The sequence below is a fragment of the Oncorhynchus kisutch genome, unplaced genomic scaffold, assembly GCF_002021735.2.
Source record: "Oncorhynchus kisutch isolate 150728-3 unplaced genomic scaffold, Okis_V2 scaffold700, whole genome shotgun sequence".
NCBI lineage: Eukaryota > Metazoa > Chordata > Actinopteri > Salmoniformes > Salmonidae > Oncorhynchus > Oncorhynchus kisutch.
The window spans coordinates 1-10,000 of NW_022262645.1; the positions used below are offsets into that span (position 1 = coordinate 1).

Genomic DNA, 10,000 nt, shown 5'->3' on the forward strand with positions numbered 1-10,000 from the left:
CCTCTCTCTCCTCCCTCTCTTTCCCTCCTCCCTTTCTCCCTCTCTCTCTCTCTCTCTCTCTTTCTCTATCTCTCTCTTTGTCTCTGTCTCTCTGTCCCTCTAGTCTCTGTGATGTTGTTTAAAGACTTGTTCTGTTTACTTCCTGTCTTTATCATTGGGTTTTTTTCTCCAGTAGGTGGAAACTCTAGTCTGATAGTGCGCTGCCCCTGCTGCATGTGCTAACATCCTCTCTGTGTTTCTGTAGTCGACCAGGATGTGAGTACACAGCGGTCAGTAGTTCATCTTCCTGCGATTCTTCGCCGGCCATCCTCTCTCCAACCTTTTCAGCTGCGACCGCATCACCCAGTGAGAACACATTCTAGCTCCTTGAGTGTTTCATACAGAATTCACCCTGCGTGGGTCACAGTGTTTCATGCAGAATTCACCCTGCTGTGGGTCACTGTGTTTCATACAGAATTCACCCTGCTGTGGGTCACTGTGTTCATACAGAATTACCCTGCTGTGGGTCACTGTGTTTCATGCAGAATTCACCTGCTGTGGGTCCTGTGTTTCATACAGAATTCACCCTGCTGTGGGTCACTGTGTTCATGCAGAATTCACCTGCTGTGGGTCACTGTGTTTCATACAGAATTCACCCTGCTGTGGTCACTTGTTTCATACAGAATTCACCCTGCTGTGGGTCACTGTGTTTCATACAGAATTCACCCTGCTGTGGTATCAGTGTTTCATACAGAATTCACCCTGCTGTGGGTCACAGTGTTTCATATAGAATTCACCCTGCTGTGGGTCACGGTTTGTTCATACAGAATTCACCCTGCTGTGGGTCACTGTGTTTCATACAGAATTCACCCTGCTGTGGTATCAGTGTTCATACAGAATTCACCCTGCTGTGGGTCACAGTGTTTCATATAGAATTACCCTGCTGTGGGTCACAGTGTTTCATACAGAATTCACCCTGCTGTGGGTCACTGTGTTTCATACAGAATTCACCCTGCTGTGGGTCACAGTGTTTCATGCAGAATTCACCCTGCTGTGGGTCACAGTGTTTCATACAGAATTCACAGTGTGTTAGTATGTTGTGGTTAACAGTGTGTTAGTATGTTGTGGTTAACAGTGTGTTAGTATGTTGTGGTTAACAGTGTGTTAGTATGTTATGGTTAACAGTGTCTTAGTATGTTGTGGTTAACAGTGTGTTAGTATTTTGTGGTTAACAGTATGTTAGTATGTTGTGGTTAACAGTGTGTTAGTATGTTGTGGTTAACAGTGTGTTAGTATGTTGTGGTTAACAGTATGTTACTATGTTGAGGGTCACAGTGTGTTAGTATGTTGAGGGTCACAGTGTGTTAGTATGTTGTGTGTCACAGTGTGTTAGTATGTTGTGGTTAACAGTGTGTTAGTATGTTGTGGTTAGCAGTGTGTTAGTATGTTTGTGGGTCACAGTGTATTAGTATGTTGTGGTTAACAGTTGTTAGTATGTTGTGGTTAACAGTGTGTTAGTATGTTGAGGGTCACAGTGTGTAGTATGTTGTGGTTAACAGCGTGTTAGTATGTTGTGGTTAACAGTGTGTTAGTATGTTGTGTGTCACAGTGTGTTGTAGTATGTTGTGGTTAACAGTGTGTTAGTATGTTGAGGGTCACAGTGTGTTAGTATGTTGTGGTTAACAGTGTGTTAGTATGTTGTGGTAACAGTGTGTTAGTATGTTGTGGTTAACAGTGTGTTAGTATGTTGTGGTTAACAGTGTCTTAGTATGTTGTGGTTAACAGTGTGTTAGTATGTTGTGGTTAACAGTATGTTAGTATGTTGTGGTTAACAGTGTGTTAGTATGTTGTGGTTAACAGTATGTTAGTATGTTGTGTGTCACAGTGTGTTAGTATGTTGTGGTTAACAGTGTGTTAGTATGTTGTGGTTAACAGTGTGTTAGTATGTTGTGTGTCGGTAGTGTTCTAACCTTAGTCCGTCTCCTCCTCAGGACCCCGCCACGTCTCGGACCCTCACCCTCATCTCAAAGACCATCCAGACCCTGGGTAGCCTGGCCAAGTCCAAATCAGCTAGTTTTAAAGAGACTTACATGGCGGCCTTCTACGATTACTTCAACGAGCAGAAGTATGGCGACGCTGTGAAGAACGTGAGTCTCTGCTCTGTGGCTGGGAGAACGAGAGTCTCTGCTCTGTGGCTCGGAGAACGAGAGTCTCTGCTCTGTGGCTGGGAGAATGAGAGTCTCTGCTCTGTGGCTGGGAGAATGAGAGTCTCTGCTCTGTGGCTGGGAGAACGAGAGTCTCTGCTCTGTGGCTGGGAGAACGAGAGTCTCTGCTCTGTGGCTGGGAGAACGAGAGTCTCTGCTCTGTGGCTGGGAGAACGAGAGTCTCTGCTCTGTGGCTGGGAGAACGAGAGTCTCTGCTCTGTGGCTGGGAGAACGAGAGTCTCTGCTCTGTGGCTGGGAGAACGAGAGTCTCTGCTCTGTGGCTGGGAGAACGAGAGTCTCTGCTCTGTGGCTGGGAGAATGAGAGTCTGCTCTGTGACTGGGAGAACGAGAGTCTCTGCTCTGTGGCTGGGAGAACGAGAGTCTCTGCTCTGTGGCTGGGAGAACGAGAGTCTCTGCTCTGTGGCTGGGAGAATGAGAGCTCTATAGTCCTGGTACTGACCAGCCCCCAGTGTTCAGAATGAGAGCTCTACGGTTCTGGTACTGACCAGCCCCAGTGTTTCAGAATGAGAGCTCTAAGGTTCTGGTACTGACCAGCCCCCTGGTGATTAGTCAGTGTGGATAGTCTTTGGGAGAAGGAGAGAGGAAGTTGATAGCGATTTACCAGATTTATGGCCAGGGGATAGAAGCGGTTTAGGAGTCTGTTTGTCTGAACCTTGATGCACCGGTACCCCCCTGCAGGACAGGAGCATGGAGAACAGTCCTTGTCTTATGGTCAGGAGATAGAAGCGGTTTAGGAGTCTGTTTGTCTGAACCTTGATGCACCGGTACCGCCTGCAGGACAGGAGCGTGGAGAACAGTCCTTGTCTTATGGTCAGGGGATAGAAGCGGTTTAGGAGTCTGTTTGTCTGAACCTTGATGCACCGGTACCGCCTGCAGGATAGGAGCGTGGAGAACAGTCCTTGTCTTATGGCCAGGGGATAGAAGCGGTTTAGGAGTCTGTTTGTCTGAACCTTGATGCACCGGGACCGCCTGCAGGACAGGAGCGTGGAGAACAGTCCTTGTCTTATGGCCAGGGATAGAAGCGGTTTAGGAGTCTGTTTGTCTGAACCTTGATGCACCGGGACCGCCTGCAGGACAGGAGCATGGAGAACAGTCCTTGTCTTATGGTCAGGGGATAGAAGCGGTTTAGGAGTCTGTTTGTCTGAACCTTGATGCACCGGTACCCCCTGCAGGACAGGAGCGTGGAGAACAGTCCTTGTCAGACACTGGCTGTACGTCCTGGATGTCTGGGAACTCATCCCCAGCTCACCACCAGCTCACACCCAGCTCACCCCCCAGCTCACCCCCCAGCTCACCCCCAGCTCACCCCCAGCTCACCCCACAGCTCATCCCCCAGCTCACCCCCAACTCACACCCCAGCTCACCCCCAAGCTCACCCCCCAGCTCATCCCCCAGCTCACCCCCCAGATCACCCCCCAGCTCACCCCCAGCTCATCCCCCAGCTCACCCCCAGATCACCCCCCAGCTCACCCCCAGCTCACCCCCTGCTCACCCCCAGCTCTCCACCAGCCCCCCCCCTCAGCTCATCCCCCAGCTCACCACCAGCTCACCCCCCAGCACAACACCCAGCTCACACCCCAGCTCACCCCCCAGCACAACACCCAGCACAACACCCAGCTCACCCCCCAGCACAACACCCAGCACAACACCCAGCTCACACCCCAGCTCACCCCCCAGCACAACACCCAGCACAACACCCAGCTCACCCCCCAGCACAACACCCAGCACAACACCCAGCTCACCCCCCAGATCACCCCCCAGCTCACCCCCAGCTCACCCCCTGCTCACCCCCAGCTCTCCACCAGCCCCCCCCTCAGCTCATCCCCCAGCTCACCACCAGCTCACCCCCAGCTCACCCCCCAGCTCATCCCCCAGCTCACCCCCCAGCTCACCCCCCAGCTCACCCCCCCAGCTCACCCCCCAGCTCATCACTCTCTGTAGGGCCTTCTGGTCGAGAGCGGTGCAGTTACCAGACGGTGATACAACCAGATGCTCTCTATGGTGCAGCTGTAAAAGTTCCTGAAGGATCTGCGGTGGCCATGCCTCCTCCCTATAGGCTGTCTCCTCCCTCCTCTGTCTCCTCCCTCCTCCCTATAGGCTGTCTCATCGCTGTCGGTGATCAGGCCCTACCACCAGGCCTCCTCCCTATAGGCTGTCTCCTCCCTATAGGCTGCCTCCTCCCTCCTCCCTATAGGCTGTCTCCTCCCTATAGGCTGCCTCCTCCCTGTCGGTGATCAGGCCCTACCACCAGGTCTCCTCCCTTCTCTGCCTCCTCCCTATAGGCTGTCTCCTCCCTGTCGGTGATCAGGACCTACCACCAGGTCTCCTTCCTCCTCCCTATAGGCTGTCTCCTCCCTGTCGGTGATCAGGCCCTACCACCAGGTCTCCTCCCTATAGGCTGCCTCCTCCCTCCTCCCTATAGGCTGTCTCCTCCCTATAGGCTGTCTCCTCCCTGTCGGTGATCAGGACCTACCACCAGGTCTCCTCTCTATAGGCTGTCTCCTCCCTGTCGGTGATCAGGACCTACCACCAGGTCTCCTTCCTCCTCCCTATAGGCTGTCTCATCGCTGTCGGTGATCAGGACCTACCACCAGGTCTCCTTCCTCCTCCCTATAGGCTGTCTCATCGCTGTCGGTGATCAGGACCTACCACCAGGCCTCCTCCCTATAGGCTGTCTCATCGCTGTCGGTGATCAGGACCTACCACCAGGTCTCTGACCTCCTCCCTATAGGCTGTCTCATCGCTGTCGGTGATCAGGACCTACCACCAGGTCTCTGACCTCCTCCCTATAGGCTGTCTCATCGCTGTCGGTGATCAGGACCTACCACCAGGTCTCTGACCTCCTCCCTATAGGCTGTCTCATCGCTGTCGGTGATCAGGACCTACCACCAGGTCTCCTCCCTATAGGCTGTCTCCTCCCTGTCGGTGATCAGGACCTACCACCAGGTCTCCTTCCTCCTCCCTATAGGCTGTCTCATCGCTGTCGGTGATCAGGACCTACCACCAGGTCTCCTTCCTCCTCCCTATAGGCTGTCTCATCGCTGTCGGTGATCAGGACCTACCACCAGGCCTCCTCCCTATAGGCTGTCTCATCGCTGTCGGTGATCAGGACCTACCACCAGGTCTCTGACTTCCTCCCTATAGGCTGTCTCATCGCTGTCGGTGATCAGGACCTACCACCAGGTCTCTGACCTCCTCCCTATAGGCTGTCTCATCGCTGTCGGTGATCAGGACCTACCACCAGGTCTCTGACCTCCTCCCTATAGGCTGTCTCATCGCTGTCGGTGATCAGGACCTACCACCAGGTCTCTGACCTCCTCCCTGTCGGTGATCAGGACCTACCACCAGGTCTCTGACCTCCTCCCTATAGGCTGTCTCATCGCTGTCGGTGATCAGGACCTACCACCAGGTCTCTGACCTCCTCCCTATAGGCTGTCTCATCGCTGTCGGTGATCAGGACCTACCACCAGGTCTCTGACCTCCTCCCTATAGGCTGTCTCCTCCCTGTCGGTGATCAGGCCCTACCACCAGGTCTCCTCCCTATAGGCTGTCTCCTCCCTGTCGGTGATCAGGCCCTACCACCAGGTCTCCTTCCTCCTCCCTATAGGCTGTCTCCTCCCTGTCGGTGATCAGGCCCTACCACCAGGTCTCCTCCCTATAGGCTGTCTCCTCCCTGTCGGTGATCAGGACCTACCACCAGGTCTCTGACCTCCTCCCTATAGGCTGTCTCCTCCCTGTCGGTGATCAGGCCCTACCAACAGGTCTCCTTCCTCCTCCCTATAGGCTGTCTCCTCCCTGTCGGTGATCAGGCCCTACCACCAGGTCTCCTTCCTCCTCTGTCTCCTCCCTGTCGGTGATCAGGCCCTACCACCAGGTCTCTGACCTCCTCCCTCCTCTGTCTCCTCCCTGTCGGTGATCAGGCCCTACCACCAGGTCTCTGACCTCCTCCCTATAGGCTGTCTCCTCCCTCCTCTGTCTCCTCCCTCCTCCCTATAGGCTGTCTCCTCCCTCCTCTGTCTCCTCCCTCCTCTGTCTCCTCCCTCCTCCCTATAGGCTGTCTCCTCCCTGTCGGTGATCAGGCCCTACCACCAGGTCTCCTCCCTCCTCCCTATAGGCTGTCTCCTCCCTGTCGGTGATCAGGCCCTACCACCAGGTCTCCTCCCTCCTCTGTCTCCGCCCTGTCGGTGATCAGGCCCTACCACCAGGTCTCCTCCCTGTCGGTGATCAGGCCCTACCACCAGGTCTCCGCCCTGTCGGTGATCAGGCCCTACCACCGTCGTGTCGTCCAGCATATTTGATGATGGGGTTGGAGTCGTGCATGGCCACACAGTTGTGGGTAAACAGTGGTTACAGGAGGGGGCTAAGCATACACCCCTGGGGGGCCCCCGTGTTGAGAGTCTGCGTGGCGGAGGTGATGTTGCCTAGGCTCTGGTCAGAAGTAGTGCACTACATAGTGAAGAGGGTGTGATTTGGCATAGGTAGCATAAGCGATTTCAGAGCGTTGGGCCAGTAGCCTGAAAGGTCACCGGTTCAAATCCCCGAGATGACTAGGTGAAAAATCTGCCGATGTGCCCTTGAGCAAGGCACGTAAAAGCTAATTGCTATTGTAAGTCGCTCTGGAAAAGAGAGTCTATTAAAATGACTAAAATGTCTAATTTAAATTTGAGATGCGCCCTCTGTCTGTCTGTCTGTAGTTCCTGGACCTAATCTCGTCGTCAGGGAGATGGAACCAGAAGAGTATCGAGACTCCCATCATGCTGAAAGAGGGGTAAGAGAGAGAACACATGGGGTAACACTGAGGGGGTTAGGGGTAAGAGAGAGAACACAGGGGGTAACACTGAGGGGGTTAGGGGTAAGAGAGAGAACACAGGGGGTAACATTGAGGGGGTTAGGGGTAAGAGAGAGAGAACACAGGGGGTAACACTGAGGGGGTTAGGGGTAAGAGAGAGAGAACACAGGGGGTAACACTGAGGGGGTTAGGGGTAAGAGAGAGAAAACACAGGGGGTAACACTGAGGGGGTTAGGGGTAAGAGAGAGAGAACACAGGGGGCAACACTGAGGGGGTTAGGGGTAAGAGAGAGAGAACACAGGGGGTTAGGGGTAAGAGAGAGAACACAGGGGGTAACACTGAGGGGGTTAGGGGTAAGAGAGAGAGAACACAGGGGAGAACACAGGGGGTAACACTGAGGGGGTTAGGGGTAAGAGAGAGAACACAGGGGGTAACACTGAGGGGGTTGGGGGTAAGAGAGAGAGAACACAGGGGGTAACACTGAGGGGGTTGGGGGTAAGAGAGAGAACACAGGGGGTAACACTGAGGGGGTTGGGGGTAAGAGAGAGAACACAGGGGGTAACACTGAGGGGGTTGGGGGTAAGAGAGAGAACACAGGGGATAACACTGAGGGGGTTAGGGGTAAGAGAGAGAACACAGGGGGTAACACTGAGGGGGTTAGGGGTAAGAGAGAGAGAACACAGGGAGTAACACTGAGGGGGTTAGGGGTAAGAGAGAGAGAACACAGGGGGTTACACTGAGGGGGTTAGGGGTAAGAGAGAGAACACTGGGGGGAACACTGAGGGGGTTAGGGGTAAGAGAGAGAGAACTAATCAACAATCTGCCCCAGACACACTACTGAACCTATATAACCTGGTATATCTACAGTAGTATTGGATCAGGGCCCAGACTCACTACTGAACCTGTATAACCTGGTATCTCTACAGTAGTATTGGATCAGGGCCCAGACTCACTACTGAACCTATATAACCTGGTATATCTACAGTAGTATTGGATCAGGGCCCAGACTCACTACTGAACCTATATAACCTGGTATCTCTACAGTAGTATTGGATCAGGACCCAGACTCACTACTGAACCTATATAACCTGGTATCTCTACAGTAGTATTGGATCAGGCCCGTCCTGCCTGTCCTTCACCTCGTGTGTTTCTCTGAAGACCTCTCTGTCTGATTATCTCTCCTGGCGATCTCTTCCTCCTTCAGTCAGTCACTCATTTCTTCTTCTCTCCAGGTTCATGATCAAGCGAGCCCAGGGGAGGAACCGTTTCGGGATGAAGAACTTCAAGAAGAGGTGGTTTCGCCTCACTAACCATGAGTTTACCTACCACAAAACCAAAGGTAACGGCTGGAGGTTTGTGGGGGCTCTTCAACGGGTTGTCAGGCCTGGTTCTACGTCTGGTCTGTCTGTGTGCTCAAGATCTCATTAGATGGTATCCACCGTGTGTTATAGAGGTGTAGTTAGATGGTATCCACCGTGTGTTATAGAGGTGTAGTTAGATGGTATCCACTGTGTGTTATAGAGGTGTAGTTAGATGGTATCCACTGTGTGTTATAGAGGTGTAGTTAGATGGTATCCACTGTGTGTTATAGAGGTGTAGTTAGATGGTATCCACCGTGTGTTATAGAGGTGTAGTTAGATGGTATCCACTGTGTGTTATAGAGGTGTAGTTAGATGGTATCCACTATGTGTTATAGAGGTGTAGTTAGATGGTATCCACTGTGTGTTATAGAGGTGTAGTTAGATGGTATCTACTGTGTGTTATAGAGGTGTAGTTAGATGGTATCCACTGTGTGTTATAGAGGTGTAGTTAGATGGTATCCACCGTGTGTTATAGAGGTGTAGTTAGATGGTATCCACCGTGTGTTATAGAGGTGTAGTTAGATGGTATCCACTATGTGTTATAGAGGTGTAGTTAGATGGTATCCACTATGTGTTATAGAGGTGTAGTTAGATGGTATCCACTATGTGTTATAGAGGTGTAGTTAGATGGTATCCACCGTGTGTTATAGAGGTGTAGTTAGATGGTATCCACCGTGTGTTATAGAGGTGTAGTTAGATGGTATCCACCGTGTGTTATAGAGGTGTAGTTAGATGGTATCCACGATGTGTTATAGAGGTGTAGTTAGATGGTATCCACTATGTGTTATAGAAGTGTAGTTAGATGGTACTGTTCTCCAGTCCTTTTCCAGGTGTAGCCAGCCTACTGTTCTCCAGTAGTTTTCCAGGTGTAGCCAGCCTACTGTTCTCCAGTCCTTTTCCAGGTGTAGCCAGTCTACTGTTCTCCAGTAGTTTTCCAGGTGTAGCCAGCCTACTGCTCTCCAGTAGTTTTCCAGGTGTAGCCAGCCTACTGTTCTCCAGTAGTTTTCCAGGTGTAGCCAGCCTACTGTTCTCCAGTAGTTTTCCAGGTGTAGCCAGCCTACTGCTCTCCAGTCCTTTTCCAGGTGTAGCCAGCCTACTGTTCTCCAGTAGTTCTCCAGGTGTAGCCAGCCTACTGTTCTCCAGTCCTTTTCCAGGTGTAGCCAGCCTACTGTTCTCCAGTAGTTTTCCAGGTGTAGCCAGCCTACTGTTCTCCAGTAGTTTTCCAGGTGTAGCCAGCCTACTGTTCTCCAGTCCTTTCCTTTTCCAGGTGTAGCCAGCCTACTGTTCTCCAGTAGTTTTCCAGGTGTAGCCAGCCTACTGTTCTCCAGTCCTTTTCCAGGTGTAGCCAGCCTACTGTTCTCCAGTCCTTTTCCAGGTGTAGCCAGCCTACTGTTCTCCAGTCCTTTTCCAGGTGTAGCCAGCCTACTGTTCTCCAGTCCTTTTCCAGGTGTAGCCAGCCTACTGTTCTCCAGTCCTTTTCCAGGTGTAGCCAGCCTACTGTTCTCCAGTCCTTTTCCAGGTGTAGCCAGCCTACTGTTCTCCAGTCCTTTTCCAGGTGTAGCCAGCCTACTGTTCTCCAGTCCTTTTCCAGGTGTAGCCAGCCTACTGTTCTCCAGTAGTTTTCCAGGTGTAGCCAGCCTACTGTT

General features: G+C 52.3%; 1 pseudogene; it reads left to right on the forward strand.

Moving 5' to 3' along the window:
- Positions 1-244: 244 nt before the first annotated feature.
- Positions 245-10,000, forward strand: part of LOC116361464 (ras GTPase-activating protein 3-like) — a 23,344-nt pseudogene continuing 13,588 nt past the window's right edge.